At 33.5% G+C, this 18,652-nt stretch overlaps 1 pseudogene; it reads right to left on the bottom strand.

Annotated features, from left to right (window-relative positions):
• Positions 1-15,120, bottom strand: part of St13-ps4 (ST13, Hsp70 interacting protein, pseudogene 4) — a 33,722-nt pseudogene extending 18,602 nt beyond the window's left edge.
• Positions 15,121-18,652: the final 3,532 nt, after the last annotated feature.

Below are 18,652 nucleotides of genomic sequence, written 5' to 3'. Positions count from 1 at the left end.
TGGGAAATTGCTGACAGATTGTTATATTAATTTATAAATGGCAGAAAGGGCATATCAGCTGCAAGAAGCAATCCTGACATGAAGTCGCTTGAGGCCTTTCTTCCCAGAGCTCTCACATTATAAACTATGGAGAAACAGTGGACCATCTCATGAAAATCATCTGCTAGATGCCTCTTGACATCATATGAAAACTAATCATGGGAGGTGGTGCAGTAACAGCATTGGAGGTCTAGACTGATTCACTTTTATGGTTGAATTTAGTGTTTTTTCAAATATTCTAAAGAAAATGAAACTCTTGGAAAGCTTTAAAATAAGGTACATATTTAATGTTTTCATAGAATTAAATTAATTTTTTATAACTTTATTATTGTTCTTATAATACAAGGCTGCAATTTGAAGGCTAAGTCAGCTGATATTTCATTACACAAGCAAATAGTTTGGCTTGTGGAAGATGTAAGCAGCAGAATAAAAGGGCAAGAAGTTGGCTGAATCCAAAGTTTGCAACAGTTAAAGCTGTTGTTCTAATTGGTATGAATGAATATAGGAATCATAAGTTGACTTCTAGTATGATGATATTGCTTCCTGCTTGTATTAAGCTATTTTATATTGATTTGAAGAAAATAAATGGAAGGGTAAAAGTGTGGAAGAGATAAACAATTTGTTTTGGCTAGGCTAAAATATTGATACACAATAAAAATGATACTGGGAAATATATCAGGATTATAAACAAATGTTTATAATTCAGATATTTAAAGACATATTTGATTTAATACATTTTAGTTTACTTGCATAAAATAACTATTTGTATAGCCACTTATATTTTAAAACTTGCTAATTTTCTTTTTTGCAGTAAGGAATTTTACTTCATCAATCAATTGAAAACAAGTGTATTACCTCTAAATTATTGACTACTTATAATCTGATTTTCATTTATTAACTATGTTCTTATTACCCAATGGTAATATAATGTATAGAAAATGTTTATAACATATATATACATATATATGTCATAAGTTACCTATAAGTAAATAATCAAAGAAAGATTTACTGCATTTTATCTGATCATTCATTTATTATAGTATATGCCAGAATAATTTGTGAATAAAATACTTAAAATCAACTGTTTACTTAGTTTGGTGTCTCATAAATATATGAATATAAATTAAAATGCTCATTTTCAATATTTGTTCCAAAAGTCAAGTTAGGTTTAGTTTAGGTGAGAGAAAATTTAATTTTCCTCAAAATTTAGATAGCATTCATGTTTTCATTTTGGTTTTAGATATATTTTGTCTTTAGATGACAATGGGTTGACGCTGTAGTTGTCCTTTGAAGGTATCAAAATTTGTACGGAAATTATCTCTATAATCTTGCAGTAATTTATAAATTAAGTAAAAGTTTATTTCCCTGGAGAAGCAGAAGACAGCAAATACACCTATGTGGCAGAGAGTAGCATTGTCCAGCATCAGTGGGAGGAAAAGTCCTTGGTCTCGTGAAGGCTTGTTTCCCCAGTGTAGTGTAATGCCAGAGCAAGTTTGGAGTAGGTGGGTGGTAGTGGGAGCATCCTCATAGAAGCATGGGGAGGGGAAGGGAAAGGGGATATCATTTGAAATGTAAATACATAAAAATCCAAGCCAAGTAAAATTATAAAAAAAAGCTGAAATCATAAATAATAAAATAAAATAAAAACATCCCCCAGGCACATCAGTGTCAGAACACTAAGAACAAAAAGCAGACATTATTATTATGTATCAAATTGCACAATGGCTCCTGACTTGGAATTTAGAAAAAATATAAAATGTAATTATTTTGCTTTTCTTCCTGAACTTAAACCGCTTGTCACCGAAGTAATCCATGTTCTATGCATTTGAAAATCTTTCACAGTATATTAGAGATTCAAATAATATGTATCCTGCTCATTCAGGTAAGCCCTGAAGAAGAAGGTGAGGAAACATTGTAGGTGCCAGAATGGTCAAGGATACCACTCTATATCCACAAAATCAAGAAAATTAGACGTATAAGGGCTGAGATTGAAATAACAAAAAAGGGATCCTGCACGGGTCTAACCTATAAAACCTCTGCATATGCGCTATGATTGTGAAGTGTGGCATTTATGGAAATCTTAAAAGTGGGAAGAGAAATTGTCTCTGACCCTTTTGCCTGCTTTTGGGACCCCTTTTCTTCTCATAGGTTACCCAGTTCAACCATAAAGTGAGGGGAGGGGCCAAGCAGTATTTCAAATTACTAAGCTACTCATTTCTATACTTTAGATCACACACTGAGGATATATATTATGGTTAAAACAATATATTTCTGCCATTGTCCATTCTGTTTCATCTCTTACTAAATAAAATCAACAACTCCACTGTGTCTAGCTTGGTTTGCACATCACAGCTTGCTTTTTGGCCTTTTTCTCAATGTTGCTGGGGAGAGGCCTTTCAAAAGGTTACCTTTATTGTGACTTGTTCTTTCCATGCTCAGAATCACCTGTGGTTTCCTCTTCTTCTTAACCACCTGTTTCCTGGCTTCCCTGAAAAGATAACTCAAGTCCTTCTCTTAATTTGGAAAAGCTGTATTTTGCATATCACCTTTTCCTTGTGAAATGCTTCCAATAAAACAGAGCTTTCTGACCCAATTCTGTCTTCAAAAGATCACTTCACACTTTTTTTAAAATAAACATAAAAAAGCTCAAAGTTAATAAGTTTAAGTATAGAAGCATTATTTAAAACATTTTTGTTAATTCATTTTTAAATATTCTTATGCTTTAACTTAAAATGCTTGTCAAATCCTATACTTTGTAATATTTTCTTGTTCCCAACTCCTTCCAGACCCATTTCCTTCCCACAGAAACAACTTAATACCATTTCTCTATGCCCAAAATCTAAAATAAAAAAGTAAATTAACCAAATCAAACAAAAGATGCACACAAAATACATAGTATCTACTTTGTACTCATTGTTTATGGGATCACAACTGGTACAGGAAATATGGAAATCAGTATGGAGGTCCCTCAAAAGGATGCAGGTAAATAGCTGTGACACTCTTGCAGCTAGCCCTGTACTACACAGATGCTTACTCAATCATAATCATCGCTGCTCTATTCACAATAGCAAGGAATAAGAAACAGCCTTTATATTCTTCAACTGATGGATAATGAAAATGAGGTACTTATTCACAGTGGAATATCAGTCGTCTTGTTTTTATTGGTTATTTTATTTATTTCCATTTCAAATCTTGTCCCGCTTTCTGGTTTCCACAACTCCCCCATCCTTTCCCCCATCCCCCTGCCTCTATGAGGGTGTTTCCCCACCCACCCATCCACCGACTCCTCTGTCACCACCCTAACATCCCCCTAGGCTGGGGCACCAAGCCTCCACAGGACCAAGGTCCTCCCCTCCCATTGTTTCAAGACAAGACAACTCTCTGCTACATATGCAGTTGGAGCCATGGGTCCCTCCATGTGTACTCTTTGGTTGGTGGTTTAGACCTTGGGTGGTCTGGGTGGTCTGTTTGGTTGATACTTTTGTTCTTCCTATGTGGTTGGAATCCCCTTTGGCCCCTTTCAGTAAGAAAGAAAAGTTCTGAAATTTGGAGGAAAATGGATGGAGTTAATCAACTTGAATGGGATAACCCATGTCCAAAAAGACAAACATTGTAGGCCTTCCCTTATATGTGGCTGATTATTTCCGAAATTCTTTGGATATGTGTGTCCGTGTGGAATATCCACAGATATTCTACTGTGTACTAATATTCCCAGAAGGAAGAAGGAATTTCCCAAGGAAGAGGAATTAGAATATAGGGTTTTTAATTGTATTTCATCACAAAATTGAAATTCATTTGTTGATTTAAATAATTTTCTACTGTAGACAACAGTTGAGAAAGAGTTTTAGGTCCAAAATTTCAAGTACACAGATTAATTGTGCTTGTATAAAGTGAATAATTAAAAACGTTTCAAAACACTGAAATACTTGTTGGCAGGAGGATAATTTGTAACTAATTCCTTACATGCCCCTAGGGAACAAACAAAGAAAGATACAACTAAAACAAAACCAAAAAGGGTAAATAGTGTTTTACATTATGTGGCTAAATCAATGCAGGAATCCCAAACCAGAAGAATATGCTGAGCTCATGACTGATGTGGGACTAGGGAAAGACTTGAGTAAGCATCATGAAAAGGAAATTTCTGGACGAAGGTGCTTATGATGCACATATATACATATATATATAATATATATATATATATATGTGTGTGTGTGTGTGTGTGTGTGTGTGTGTGTGTGTGTGTGTACCTTGTTAAAAAGAGAGAGAACGTAGTACAGGAAGACAAATTAACCTTCGGACAAAGAAATAAATATAGTGTTCCTTTAATATATCACACGCAATTAACATTTTAGAATATTGTTTTGATAAAGTGGAATAAAGTTGGTAAAGTGAACTCATAATTAACTAAATGCTGCATGTTTGCTTTAATGACTGTTCTCGTTTAAATGTAAATGTTATAAAAATTGCTCTGATGGGTACTGTTTTCAATCTATCATATAGGCTGTGTAAAGTAACCAGGCAAATTATAAAGCAGTAAACTATGAACTGATACAGCTGCGTTAGTAGCACAGCCGAGGCTGAATTATCCTTTCCACTATGAGAGGCATACCTCATACCCTTTTTTCCTTTTCTTGTGGAAAATTAAAGCATCTGTGTGACCTCACAAGGATAATTGAATTTCAAAGAGCGTTTTCTTCCAAAGGGATCCATGAATGTTAAGATAAAACAATCTACTGTTCTGATGGCTTTCTTGTATGTAGCTGTGCTGAGTCCTGGAAACATTTCTCTGGATATTGTTTGCTTTTGCTGTTTTATATCTTATTGTTATACCTACATGGCTCATTCCTTTCTTTCCCCTTATGCCACTGACTTTTTTTCTGTTCCTAAAAAAAAAAAAAAATGACTCTATACACACAACCAATCTCTAAGTTTTTATTTCTATAACTTGTAAGTAGAATTTTTACAAAGTTAGTATTTTAACATTTTTAAGCTTTGAATATTCATATAGAATATCTATCAGGAAATAGCAGTAATAATAAGAGGAATAGAGAAAAATAAACCCAATAGAAAATACGCAGAGAAGAACAAATACTTGTTTACTCTTGCTTCGTTAGTTTTCTTTGAAAAAGGTAATCTAGCAAATGTGTTCAATAAATTTGGCATGTAAACATGGGGTCTTAAAACTCTATATTGTTTTAAGTTATTTTTTAAATAAGTCATTTCAAATGTTTAGAAAAGTAACAAAACCAAAATAGTAACTTAAAACACAAACCTAGATCAGACTGTCCTTCTCTACTATTTTTATTAGTTACTAAAGAATCTAGTCTGGTGAGTTCAATAACCTGGGACAAAGGTGTGGAGTCAGCAGAAAGAAAGACTGACTACCTGTTGAAGTTCAAGCAAATGTCCCCAAGTAGCTGGAGCCATCTTTCTTTATACAGAATTTTAGATGCAGTATCAGATTTTCTTTAATTATTATCCAAGAATCTCAATAAGTACTTAATGACATCCCCTTTAAATTCTCCTTATTTTCTTGTGGTCAGTAATTAATCTTTTCCCATATCTAAGAAGTATATTATTATAATCTGAATGATTATGTCATAGCTCAGTATACCTACATATTGCAAGCCAAATGATCTAAATATTCTACTGCAAGCCAGGTGGTTATATCTACCTAGGGACATCCTGTTTGGATTGTGCACTGGTTGGCATCAGACATATAGTGTCAAAGTAAAAGACAATTAGAATCAAAACAAAGTTTTAAAAGAAATATAATCTTCATATTTAATCACCATCTGATTTAACAAGCCCACCATCTGTTTTAAGTTGCTTTATTATCTGTGTTAGTATTATAGTATGTTTCTGCTCTACACAGCCTTTCCATAAAGAGCAGAGACTTACAATTAACATTTTTCCATCAACCCATACTATTTCTTTCTTATATGTAACCCTTTAACTAAGGGAAAGATGAATCTATCCAAGTTATTTTTTAAGAGCATAGTAAGTTTTACTTATCAACTTTACCTAAGGATGAACTTGTCCTGAGAATGAAATCTTTACTGTTGACTTTAAGCCCTATCTCTTTACACCCTATCTTTTCATAGTAGGGTTTGAACTTTCCCTCACTATAATGTACTGGTATGCTTAAGTCCTCAGAAAAAGTACCTGACATTCCCTTAATTTTTCTTCAAATAATCCTATCAATTTTTGAGGACATCCACTAAGGAATCTTTTTTAAAGTTCTTGATCAATAATAGCTTAACCTTTTATGTAAGCAGGGATTGTGGCCCTGTCTCCTGAGGACTGATGCAGTTGTTCTGGATATCAGTCCTACTGTTCCTTCCCAAGTGGCGGAGAAATTCCAAGGGTCTTATCTCGAGGAGGGCAATTATGGAATATTCTTGCATCTTTCCCAGGAGACAAAAGATGGCTCCTGCAAATTAGTTCATTGAAAATTCTATCCAGGGGTTGGGGATTTGGCTCAGTGGTAGAGCGGTTACCTAGGAAGCGCAAGGTCCTGGGTTCGGTCCCCAGCCCCGGAAAAAAAAAAAAAAGTAAAGAAAATTCTATCCAATATATGTTGAACTTATCCACCTTCAGATCCAAAATCACTCTAGATCAAACCCTACTTTTCACCCAAACAAGTTTATATATTCTTTGTTTTTGAAGACTCATAAAGTACAATTTGTGCTACTCATATATGCTTGGATGTGTAGATTTCTTCTGGAGCATGACTGTCTTAACTTGGATACATGCTTAGATTTATATGTCGTTCTGTGTTCATGAATGTTACAACTACCAGTAGGTGCCCTGTTAATGATTTCTGGAATTATCTCTACTCTCCATGTGGGAATTTTTGTCTGGATTGAGCTGGTGTGTGTGTGTGTGTGTGTGTGTGTGTGTGTGTGTGTGTGTGTGTGTGTGCTCGTCATCTAATAAAAGTATTAAAAAAGAAGAAAAACAAAGAAAAAAAGATTAATGAAAAATGCAACAACTTATAGTATAAAATAAGATAATAATATTTTATCTAACAAAGAAACAGTTACAATTCCTCCCCTATACCCTACAATTTGGGTAGTTACAGCCCCTTGTCCCAGATAAGGGTGGGAGTATAAACAGGTTTACCTTTTATGGCAATTCATGTGGATACTCTCCAAAATAGCATAAATGTATACTGTTATCCAACAAAACAATTCCAGATATTTACCCTAACTACTCCAGATCTGGCTGTAGAAAAATCTGTTCACCTGTGTTTATTTATGCTCCCCACGCAATACTCAAAACACATACATGACTTGCTGATCACAATAACGAATGGATGATAGCAATAGAATTTACTTTTGTAATTGAATACTTTCAGATACTAAGAAAAAATAAATATTGTGACTGTTATATGGGAAGGGGTGAATTTCTATTAGAGAGCTATATCTAGTTAGAGAAGACAAACCAAGAAACACGAAAAATGTATGTTTTTGTTTTGTCATTTCTGAATGTTAGGCTAGAATCTTCAGATATATGATTTTCATTTGGAATATAGATACACAGCAGAAAATTTGAAAGGGGCCATCAGGAAAATTTGAGGGGGCAGAACATACAAACTGCAAGCCCAGCAGCAGTGAGAGTGCCCTGCCCCATGAAGGCCTCACTCTTTTGGCTCACAGCTCTGCATACATTCCTGGAAGCCTGCAGCCACCAGTGACCACCAGAGGAGACACCTTCACCCAGTGCCCTGCTTGCCTGTCGTCCTGTGGCAATCCCAGCATCAGTGGAGTTTCACTCAGTCCCCTGGATACAGCATTTCCCAGGCCAAAGCTTCACATTCATTTTGAGAGGACTGTAAGCACCAGAGACAACTAAATGAGACCTTTCCCCAACTCCAATACCCTGCCTGATTGGTCCCCTTAGGCAAGCGCAGCACCAATGAGGTACTTCTTTTTCCCCAACTCTAATTTCTAGATGCCATACTAAAGAAACTACAGATTTAATCATCACCAACAGAATAGAAGAGACAGACTAGAGAATCTCAGGCACAGAGGATACAATAGCAATTGATGCTTTGGTCAGCAAAACTGATAAATCTAAAAGGTTCCTCCATCAAAATATCCATGAAATCTGGGACCCCATGAAAAGACCAAGCTTTCCCTTTTCAGAGGAGCAAGGGCAGGAGGGGAAGCTGTGATCAGCATATAAAGTTAATTAATTAATTAATTAATTATTGAGAAAAAGAAGAAAAATATTTGAAAACTTATTTGAAGTTGTTGGGCAATGAAGTTTATGACAGTGTTCTTGATTACTTTACCAAATTTAACTGTATTCCTGAAGACACAGTAAATTTGAATCAGAATAGAGAATTCACACTGGGACTAACTTGGAATAGCCATCTATACCATAAAGCTTTCATATTGCAAGAAAGTATTAGGTCAGCTACCATAGGAGGTATGTAATCACCGGCCTTCTACAGTTGTGAAACTTCAAGCTGTAATAATGAATGAGTTGACCTGATACACCATGTAGTGTGATAGTGGCATGAATATTGTGGTGGTAACCAATCATTCTTTGAATGAATCTAAGACTCACTGCAAAAGTTTAAATCCATACTTGGAAAATTGGATTTTGCCAGATACTGACACTTAATTTGGTACAAGTGAGAAATATATTTATCAATGGTCAATCCATTTTACTAACACAAAAGTAGAACAACAGTAACAATGAAGCATGGTTTGCTATTTCTTTAAGAGAGCCTTGCATTTTGGTTAGTAGAGTATTATAAAAATGTCTTTGTTGTACTGTAAAATAAAATTGAGAAACATTTTGAAAAATATGAAGTAGACTCAATAATGTTGATGTAAAACTATTTTCAGTAAATGTGTTCTGTCAGTTATAGAGCAAAATAACTTAGACACTTTAATATTTAATCATATTAGACAGAAAACAAAATAAGGGTTTATTTTCTCTTAAGGTATCATAACATTCAGTCTATTATAATGGGGGTAGGAATGTAAATTGTTGTATACATGAGGGTTCACAAGTTGGACGATTGCAAATTCAAGTGCTTTTTGACCTCAGAATCTAAAGAAAACAAGAAACAAGAGGACAACTTGAAAAAAATTGCCTATTAAGAAATTTTAGCTCTTAGTAGTTTTTTATCAGTTATTAGAAAAAAATGAGTATATCAGGTCTGGTGATTTAATATAATTTTCATTAGATTATATGTTTAAATTCTAAAACAGAAAGAGTTTTTTTTTTTTTTTTATCAATCCCCTAGGCCCTACGTTCCTGGATCTATGAGTAAAAAAAGGTAAAAATATATAATATCATTGATGATTAATGACTTTTAAGAGTGCCTTTCAGACACAACATGAATAATCAGGTATGAACTCACAGAAACCATGGCCCATACAAAGGCACCACAAGTTCAAGCAAGACTGGTTACAGAACAAAGTCGAAGAAGCAGATGAAGGACCCCACCCCTCATCATGAGACTAATTTACAGTGACATTTGGTAGAAAGAGGGAAGAATGTTTTAGCCAGTGGAGTATGCCAGGATATATCAACCACATTTCAAAGTAGAGCCTGGGACTAAATAATTGGGCTATACAATTTCAATGATAGTATGCTCACTTTGAGATATATTTTTCTTTGTTTCGGCATATTTTCTTATCAATCTTATACCCATTTGTTTTAAATTTTCATTTTTGTCTTACATTTGTATTTATTACTTTTTATCTTTCTCCTCTATTTCTTTCTTTCTTCCTTATTTTCTCTTTTGTAAAGCTATGAATGAGCTAAAACAATGCTGTTGGATACTGAGATAAGGCAAATCAGGGAGGAGTTGTGGTAGCAGAAACCATGGATGAATTATATTGCGTAAAAATTAGTAAACCAAACTCAAAATAACAAAAGCACTGAAGTATATCTCAAAGTATGCAATAATAACCACCGTATTGTGAAAGATATATTACACATTAGTATCAGATATTTGTGCTTTGAGTTTAAAATTTTAACATTTAACATTGATTGTAAATGATATATGTGAACAAGAGTATGAATAATGGAGAAACAAAAGAGCTTGTGAAAACAGGCTCATACTTTATGAATAATTCAAAAGACACTTTGAATGTATTCTCAATAAACTTATGAGGTAAAATTATTCTAGCCATTTTCTTCAATTACCTGGAATACAGTCCTCAAAATCTTCACAAATTATGTTCACCGTGGAGAAAAGATTGTCCAGGTATGATAAAGGGAATACTCTATGAGTGAAATATAATTACTAGAATTGAATTGTTAGTGTACAACTGGACGTGAAAGGTAAAATACAGGAAATTTTCTTTTCTTTTCATTAATTAACTTACCTTACGTCACATTCTAATCACAGCTTCTCTTCCACCCTCTTCCCCTAGTCCCAGATTCTCAACTCCCTTCCCCCCCAAATTTTTCTCATTAATTGCAATTCTTTACATGAAATCTTTTATTTTAATAAAACACATATATAAACAGAGTTTTGTTTCAAATCTTACATACACAGAGAGAGTAAGTGTTGCAGAGCAGTGCTAGTCACGAGGTAATATACTTGAAGAAGGATAGAAAAATATTGTGTAGAAGTGTTTATTGCTGAATTTCTATTCAAGAACAACAAACAGACCATCCAGAAAATAGAAAGAAATATTGAAAATTATAGCATTTTAAGGTTCAGGTAACAGATTGTGTCAAGTAGAACATATTCACATGTTTGTAATTCGATGCCTCATGTAGTATCAAGATTTACAGAGAAGGAAATAAAAGAAATAAAAGAAACCATGAAACTAAAATTGATATCTGTAGATATTTTTGAGGAGAGAAAGTCTTTTAACAATACTATATCTTAATTCTCAATCCACCAGGAGAAATGTGTTATTTCTCTTGAGGATATGTAGAAAAGTTAGATGGTATTCAATTTTCAGCAAACCTTGATCTTTCCAAGTCCACATAGAATAACAAGAGCAACTGAGCAAGGCAAAGTCAGACCGGAAGAGGAACAGTTGCAGGTTCAGTTTACATATTTTACTTTGACTTTCAGGATCAATGTGGTTTTAACATGTCAGTAGAATTTGTACAGTCTTGTCTTGCAAAAAAAAAAAAAACTAAATGTTGTAAAAATCTCTATTACTAGTCATTTTGGTCAATTAGTTTATCAAAAAAAAAGAAGAAAGCCTAACTGAAACTTACTATTCTCTGAACAAAATGAAATTCATTGAAGATAATCTACAGATCAGAGATAAAACATAAAACATTTATATTTCTGTAGTGGGGCTGAGACTGGGCTTGATTTTCTTGTGTCAGATCTGAGTTTGCCTCTCAGAATTCACAACAGGCAAGCCTGACTCTAAATGTAACTCGTGGTCCTGAAAATCTGACAATCCTTCTCACATTTTTCCTACACACACACACACACACACACACACACACACACACACACACACACACAGACACACACACCAACAAAATACAATTAAAAAAATCTCACCATTATTTTAACACCTCACACCATTTCCTAAATGGATAATATTACAAAGCAGACTGTTAATTCTAAGTTAACTTCTGATCACAAACTCAAATGGACAGATAACCTGTGATACAGTTAAAGATGCCTCCAATACACGACAACAATAAAATTAAAGGGATTAATATGAAAAGAATGACATCCAGATAATATCCAGAAGAAAGCAATAAAACACAAAGAGAATAAAAATATGTTTAAAAATTATGTCATTAAAGCGTAAACTAAATTTAGATTTGGAAACATGGCAGTTTATCAAGATAAGAATCTTGTATTTTTTGCTGGTGCTGTGGAACCTTGTCTTTGGGATAGTCACTAAGTAAAAATAAATACAGTTTCTTGGTGATGAGTTTAGAAAAATGGCAAATTAAGACATGTCTAAAGGAGAGGAAAAGGGCCTCAGATTGTTAAATTTATTTCTTCATGAATTTTAAAGTATGACGTAAGTTAAGTCACTGGGCTATATAACTTTTGTGAACTAATGTGTATATATGTGAAACATTCATATGGAAAGGTTCCATATAGGTCAGTGATTTCTTTGAATGAATAGACCATCATAGAAAATTCATACTGGCCATTCCATTAACTTTCAAATGCACTTGTAAAGAGTGTATATTAATTAAGATATAGGATTTTTATTGTATAGCATTATGAATTCTTCAAGAGATTTGCAATTATAGCATAAGGTTTGATTACAGAAGTATAAGTATGAGTAAATTTCTTGAACTCATACATCTTTATGTTATTAAAATATATTATCTTTTCCAATAAAAGTGAAGTCTAAAATCACATTACTTTATTGTGACAGATGTTGTTTTGCTCAAGTTAGTCATATTAAGGAGGTATTTTTATTGATGAATTTAATTGTAAATTATCACACCAAAGAAATATTTTGACTTTTTAAACTTTAAATAATCTTTATTGATAAAACTGCAGTCATTTTTAGTAATAATGTGCAGGATTTTTATTTATGCAGTTAAGACAATTCACTTTAAATCATTTGAACATGGTCAATACTGTTTCAAAAGGTGAATATCATATTATTTTAAAATGTTATCACTGTCATTTAAATCATTATCAATGTAAAACAAATGAATAATAGTTGGAAACTTGAAGTTTTGGTCATTTAGAAATATAACTGCTTTGGTATTCACTGTTACAGAACTAAACCAAAGAGGGAGTTTTAGCACAGAACTCATGGGAGCTGTTGGCAAATATAAACCTAGATGATTTGATAACATATTGAATGGCTGTGCCAGGTCGACAAATCTATGCTAATTTGGATGGCATAAGGAAAAAGCCCATGAACACTCCAGCATGGAGAGCAGAGGAACTCACATGTCTCTATAGCTATATATGGTTCTATTAATTTGGATGGCTGCTTGGGACAATAATCAGTTTTCCTCAGCCGTGTGTCCTCTGTTAACCTGTCCAGTTTCTTGTGCATGGTACCTCACAGTCATAGGCATATGTGGACTAACTTCTAATACTATAAACAAGTCCCAATCACACTGATTTTTGGTTAGAGTTACCATGACCATGGTGTCTCCTTGCAACAAAGAATATTGACTAGGAAACTCAGTCATCCCATTTCTGGGTATACGTCTATATTCAAAGGAGTTTAAATCAGTACTTCAAAAAGATATCTTTTTACTCTCCTTGTAATTGTGCCAATAATCACAATAGCCAAGCCGCAGGATAATCTACAAGTTCATTTTCAGATGCATGCATAAAAAAATCTGGTAGCCATATACAATGGAATACTTTTTCAGCCATATCAATGCAAAAGACTTGGGCATGTTTAATGAATTAAAACAAACATTGCATCTTCTCTTTCATAAATGGACACTGAATATACTGTCTCAGAACAAACAGCAGGGGAATAGTGATTCATTTTTCCTAGAAAAGTTGAACATGGCAAAAAAAAAGTTAAATGAAGGACAAAAGGATAATTAGGTACAAGATGTATTCAGCAAAATGGAAGGTGACTGATGTCCACATTAAACTCTTATTTAGTTTTTGAATGACTAAAACTGAAGAGCAAAGGGTCGAACATAAATAAAGAGATAGAAAATAGATCGACTTGGTTTTACTAAGAAAAAGTAGACATGTCTGCAAACTTCATAATTTATAGTGCAATGTCTAAATATTTTATTAAATAATAACAAATGTTTTAAAAAACCAGAATAGAATATTTATATGCCTTCGTATTCACTAATGGATTGTTCTTTTCAATTTTACTATGCTTACATTTTGTTTTTTGTTAATGATAGTGTTTTACATTTTGTCCTTGGCTCTCCTTAAGTAAGTATTTTGGGCTATGCTCTTGAAGGGCCCAGATTGCTGGTGTGTTCACTGTTTCTTATTTCCTTTCATGTACACTATTTTCTACTCTCACACTCACGTTTACATTAAGTATGTGTTCCTGGTATTGGCATAATGTACGTGATAAAAGTCATTTCCTCTGCACAAGGTTGCAATGCATGTTTGTGTGATTTTAGAGACTGTCCCAAGAACTTAATTACTGAAAGATTTTATTTTAACTCAAAACATCAAGAAAACACATATCCCAAGGTACCTCCCCTTTTCATTTCTTTGGAACAAAAAACCTGAATTCCTCCCTTAAATTAAATATTTAAAATATTCATTCTCTATGTAGTTAACTCAATGACTCTATTACTTTTTATTTTGGAGGTTAAGAATATGAACACTGTAATTTAATTCACAATACATGCTGTGAGAATCTATATTCATAAATGAATTTTATTTAAATTTTAAATGTCTAGGGTCATTCGTGGACTCTTGTCAAGAAAGGAAAAGCAATAATGGTGTTTGCAGACGTTACTGACATAGTTGCAACGTGTTTCCAAGGTTACCAAACTAAAATAAAAAATTAAAATCATAAAGGAAACCATAAAAACTGGATGGTGGGATTGATATCCTAAAATATGAACTCCTGTTTCATTTTGCTTGTTTTTTACGTTGAAGCACTGATAACACATTTGCCAGTAAATCTTACAGATACTTACTCATGAAAGAGAGAAAATGCCACATTTAAGAAGTTACACATAAGTATATTTCCCTAGATATGTCTGAACCCTGAAAAATCAGAGTTGAACAGAGCTAGACTGTGATATATGAAGAGAGGAGATAAATTGTACCGAACAGTGGATGCTCTTCCTGACATTTACCATCTGTAACACCTCCATTTCTAAATAACACATTTCTGTCCACAGAATACACACAAGTAAAAGTACTGTGGGATGGAGCGCTTCATCAGTCAAGTATTTAGCAACCACAGTTTAAAAATACTTTGTATAGGCCTTGTGCAGATACCGTATGAGCATGAAAGGGATAGGGCTATGAGCCCTCCAATCAGCATTTCTGAGAGGTCACCACCAGACTGGCATTTATAAGGACTAGGTGATACGCAACGTAAGGCCAATGGAAAATCGCTAGTTCTCATTGTTAATTTCTGAGTGTTTCACGTGTCTCCATCTGTAAGTTTATTTTTTGTTTACGATGACGTTTTTAAACGTCATGACTCCAAAAGTTTATGTCTTTTCATTACCTGCGCTTATTCACGCTGTGGTCCTTCCTTCCATCATTCAGTGTTTAGAGTCCCTTTGTTCATTCAAAGCAGTTCAGAGCCCCCTTTTTTTTTATTTTTATTTTTTTTTATTAACTTGAGTATTTCTTATATACATTTCGAGTGTTATTCCCTTTCCCGGTTTCCGGGCAAACATCCCCCTCCCCCCTCCCCTTCCTTATGGGTGTCCCCCTCCCAACCCTCCCCCCATTGCCGCCCTCCCCCCATAGTCTAGTTCACTGGGGGTTCAGTCTTAGCAGGACCCAGGGCTTCCCCTTCCACTGGTGCTCTTACTAGAGCGAAAGGGTTTGTGGCTTGCGTCTCAAACAGTACAGATTCTCTAGAATCCAGATGCATCTCATTAGTGAGGGGTTTAGGAAGGTTACTTTAAAGACAATAAAGAGAATTTTTAAGAGAATTCTACAGGTATATCCCAAGAGCAACAATTCGCAGTAGCGTCAAGAACTCAGATAAAGTCCAGATTAGACAAGTTCCTCAGGACATCCATTCCAAGCAGATCCTTGTCTTTCAGTGTTGGGGCTAATTCAGACCAGGGTCATTGCAAGCATGGTACTCTCACTTTCCCACTGAACAACAGTCCAATCTGCATTTGTATGTAGGATTGAAATGTAAATGTTCATCCTTCAATCAAAACATTTCAAAATGACAACAAAATTTTATAATCTAAGCCCTGTCTTAATTAGCATAAAAGATCTAAAATACATTTAGAAGCTGTTTTATATCTCTACTAATGTTGTAGTTGTGATTTTTTTTGTATACAGTATTATTCTGTATTTTAGGCTTCGCATAAATTCATTACATACAACATCAAATGTGAAATAATTTGGCATTTTTAAACAATTGGGTATTTTGTTTCAGAAAATATTTTGCAGACATTTAGCTCTTTATTATTGACAGTAATGTGCTTCATAAAGGCTATGGTGATAATATGGATATAAAAGGCTATGGTGATAATGTGGATAAAATGTGTTTTATAATTTTTAGCACAAAATGTTTTACAAATGTGGCTGTGAGAATTGCTTTTAATTATTTTTCTCTGCTTCTGTTTATAGAGCTTTTATCTCTCTTATTGGCCTTCCCTGATAATAGAAGCCATATACCACGTTATTTTCCAAGCGGCTTACCCAGATTGCTAGCACAGTACAATGATGCACAGTGCTATTACAATGTGCCATGCAGCACACATCTTATAAAATACAAAAGTGTAATGACTGTCTTCCTTTTCAAATTGCCAGAACAATGATCTGGCTTTCTCTTCAGACTGAAATATCTGAAATATATGAAATTATCTATCACTTTGTAACACTCATTTTCTCAAAGACATTTTACGAAAACATACTTCTTATACAGTTTTCTTTGTTATTTGCCTGATTGCTTATTTTCTAAACCTTAGTTTACTGCTTTAGGTGCAAATTACTTTTGAGAATAGAATATCTATCAGAGGATAAATAGTTAACAGTGTTACTGTTGGTAATAACACTCTAGAACTAATGGAGATTGTTTTATGCAACTTCTCAATCTGTCATTTGTTTCCTATAGTTACATCAGTAATGGTGATCAAATAGAAAAGACAGTGCACCAAACAAACTTACTTTTTTCAACTTACATTGTAATAGTGATCAAATTATAACTTTAGCAGTATTGTCAACTTTAAAGGATGTTAATCAATTATGATAAAAGGACTAAATCATAGGCTGACATTTAAAGCAAAATTTGAGATCAGAGTAAGTCTTAAAAAAAATCCTCAGAATCTTAGAGGCAAAATAAGTTGTGATATGTCAAACTTTATACCTTACACATTACACACACACACACACACACACACACACACACACACACACACACAATGTTCAATAAAATGGTTAGAATATATATTTATGTATTTTAAATTCATAGAATCTTTTTCTTTTCAAAATATAGCATGTATGAAATATGTCTATATTTCAATAAATACTAAACAAAATATCATGTATCTTTCAATTCTTAATTTTCTATTCAAGCGTGTTCAGTATCAGTATTGACCTACAATAGAATCTTTTACTATAGAAAAAAACATAGACTGCTTGGGCACAAACTTTCACTTTCCTTCATTTTTCTTTTCTTGCTAAAGAAAAATTAATATTTGAATTATGGGAAGAACAAAGTTTGCAGAAACCTTACTGCATTACAAAATGAGTAGACTTAATCATAAAGGGCCTTCTAGTTCAATCATTTCCTCCTCTTTCCTCTAATATGAGGATGATTCCAAGTTCATGTGACGCTACATTGTGACTGCACAGCCATATGAATGACTTTCAAAGAATGAAAAAGAAAAGACTCTAGGCACGTTAGTTTGTTTTTAAGGAAGACACTTACTTACTTTGATTTACAGTTGGAGCCAATGCTTTGTGACAGTGGCGACTGAATGATGAGATAGATCATCACATTTATCTCTACTCTAAGGGCAGAAATGCTGTATTAATCCACCCTTTCTATGTTTTTGCATTTATTCCAGATGTTCAGACCATAGCGTGGTGCCAAATACATTTCAAGTACATTTTTAAACTCAGTTAAAAATGACCCAGTCTAATAAATGACTAACATAGTCCTTGACAAGATTAATCATTTGATATACTTATATACTTATAAGTGTATAATATATTTAATAAATTAATGCCAATGTAGTGATATCATTTTTAATGAATAGAGCTATAGTTCAAATTGGAAGTACAAGTGAATACTAAATTGTAATAGAAATTTGTAGTGTTTAATTTTTTGTTCCCTATTATTGAGGCTAATATACTTTCAGTGACTGTTTTCATAAGCACAAACATATATATGCTTATATATATGTGTGTGTATATATGTATATCTATATATACCATATATGTATATCTATATATTAACAGGTATAATATTCATATATACATATATAACTTTCAAGATTGAAATTTTATTATATGATCTAATTGAACCTTAATAAATTCAGATGTATTAATTAATTTTGAAGTGTTTTAAAAGCAATCTTAGAAATTTGTGTATTATTAAAACTTATCTAACCTAGAATTTCCATAGGTTTCTTATTCAACAACCTCTTTACAAATCAATTTGGTTCAATCAAATTTCTATTGGGTTTATTCTTCGACAATTTTATGCATTTGCAACCTGTCTTCATATCATTGTATTTAACCATCTAACATCCCTCTACCTTGGTCTCTCTGAACTACAGATCCCTGCTATGACTCATCACTACATTGCCGTGTTGTCTGAGACCCAGTGAATTGAAACAAAATGATATTTTTCCAATACAATGGATACTGGTGAGCTCCTCAGTGAGCACACAGTTAAAGACAATGGTTGTCTTCTGCCAAAGGACCACTAGCCTGTAGTTCTGCAAGGCGGATTTATGGAAGAACAATATAAAGTTATGTGTACTTGATAGTCACAATCATCATGCTTTCCATAGCATTTCAATGCTTTTCCAT

The sequence above is a fragment of the Rattus norvegicus genome, chromosome 15 (assembly GCF_021556685.1).
Source record: "Rattus norvegicus strain SHRSP/BbbUtx chromosome 15, alternate assembly SHRSP_T2T, whole genome shotgun sequence".
Taxonomy (NCBI): domain Eukaryota; kingdom Metazoa; phylum Chordata; class Mammalia; order Rodentia; family Muridae; genus Rattus; species Rattus norvegicus.
Note: the sequence above shows the minus strand (reverse complement) of the source record. Positions and strands in the feature narration are given on the sequence as shown.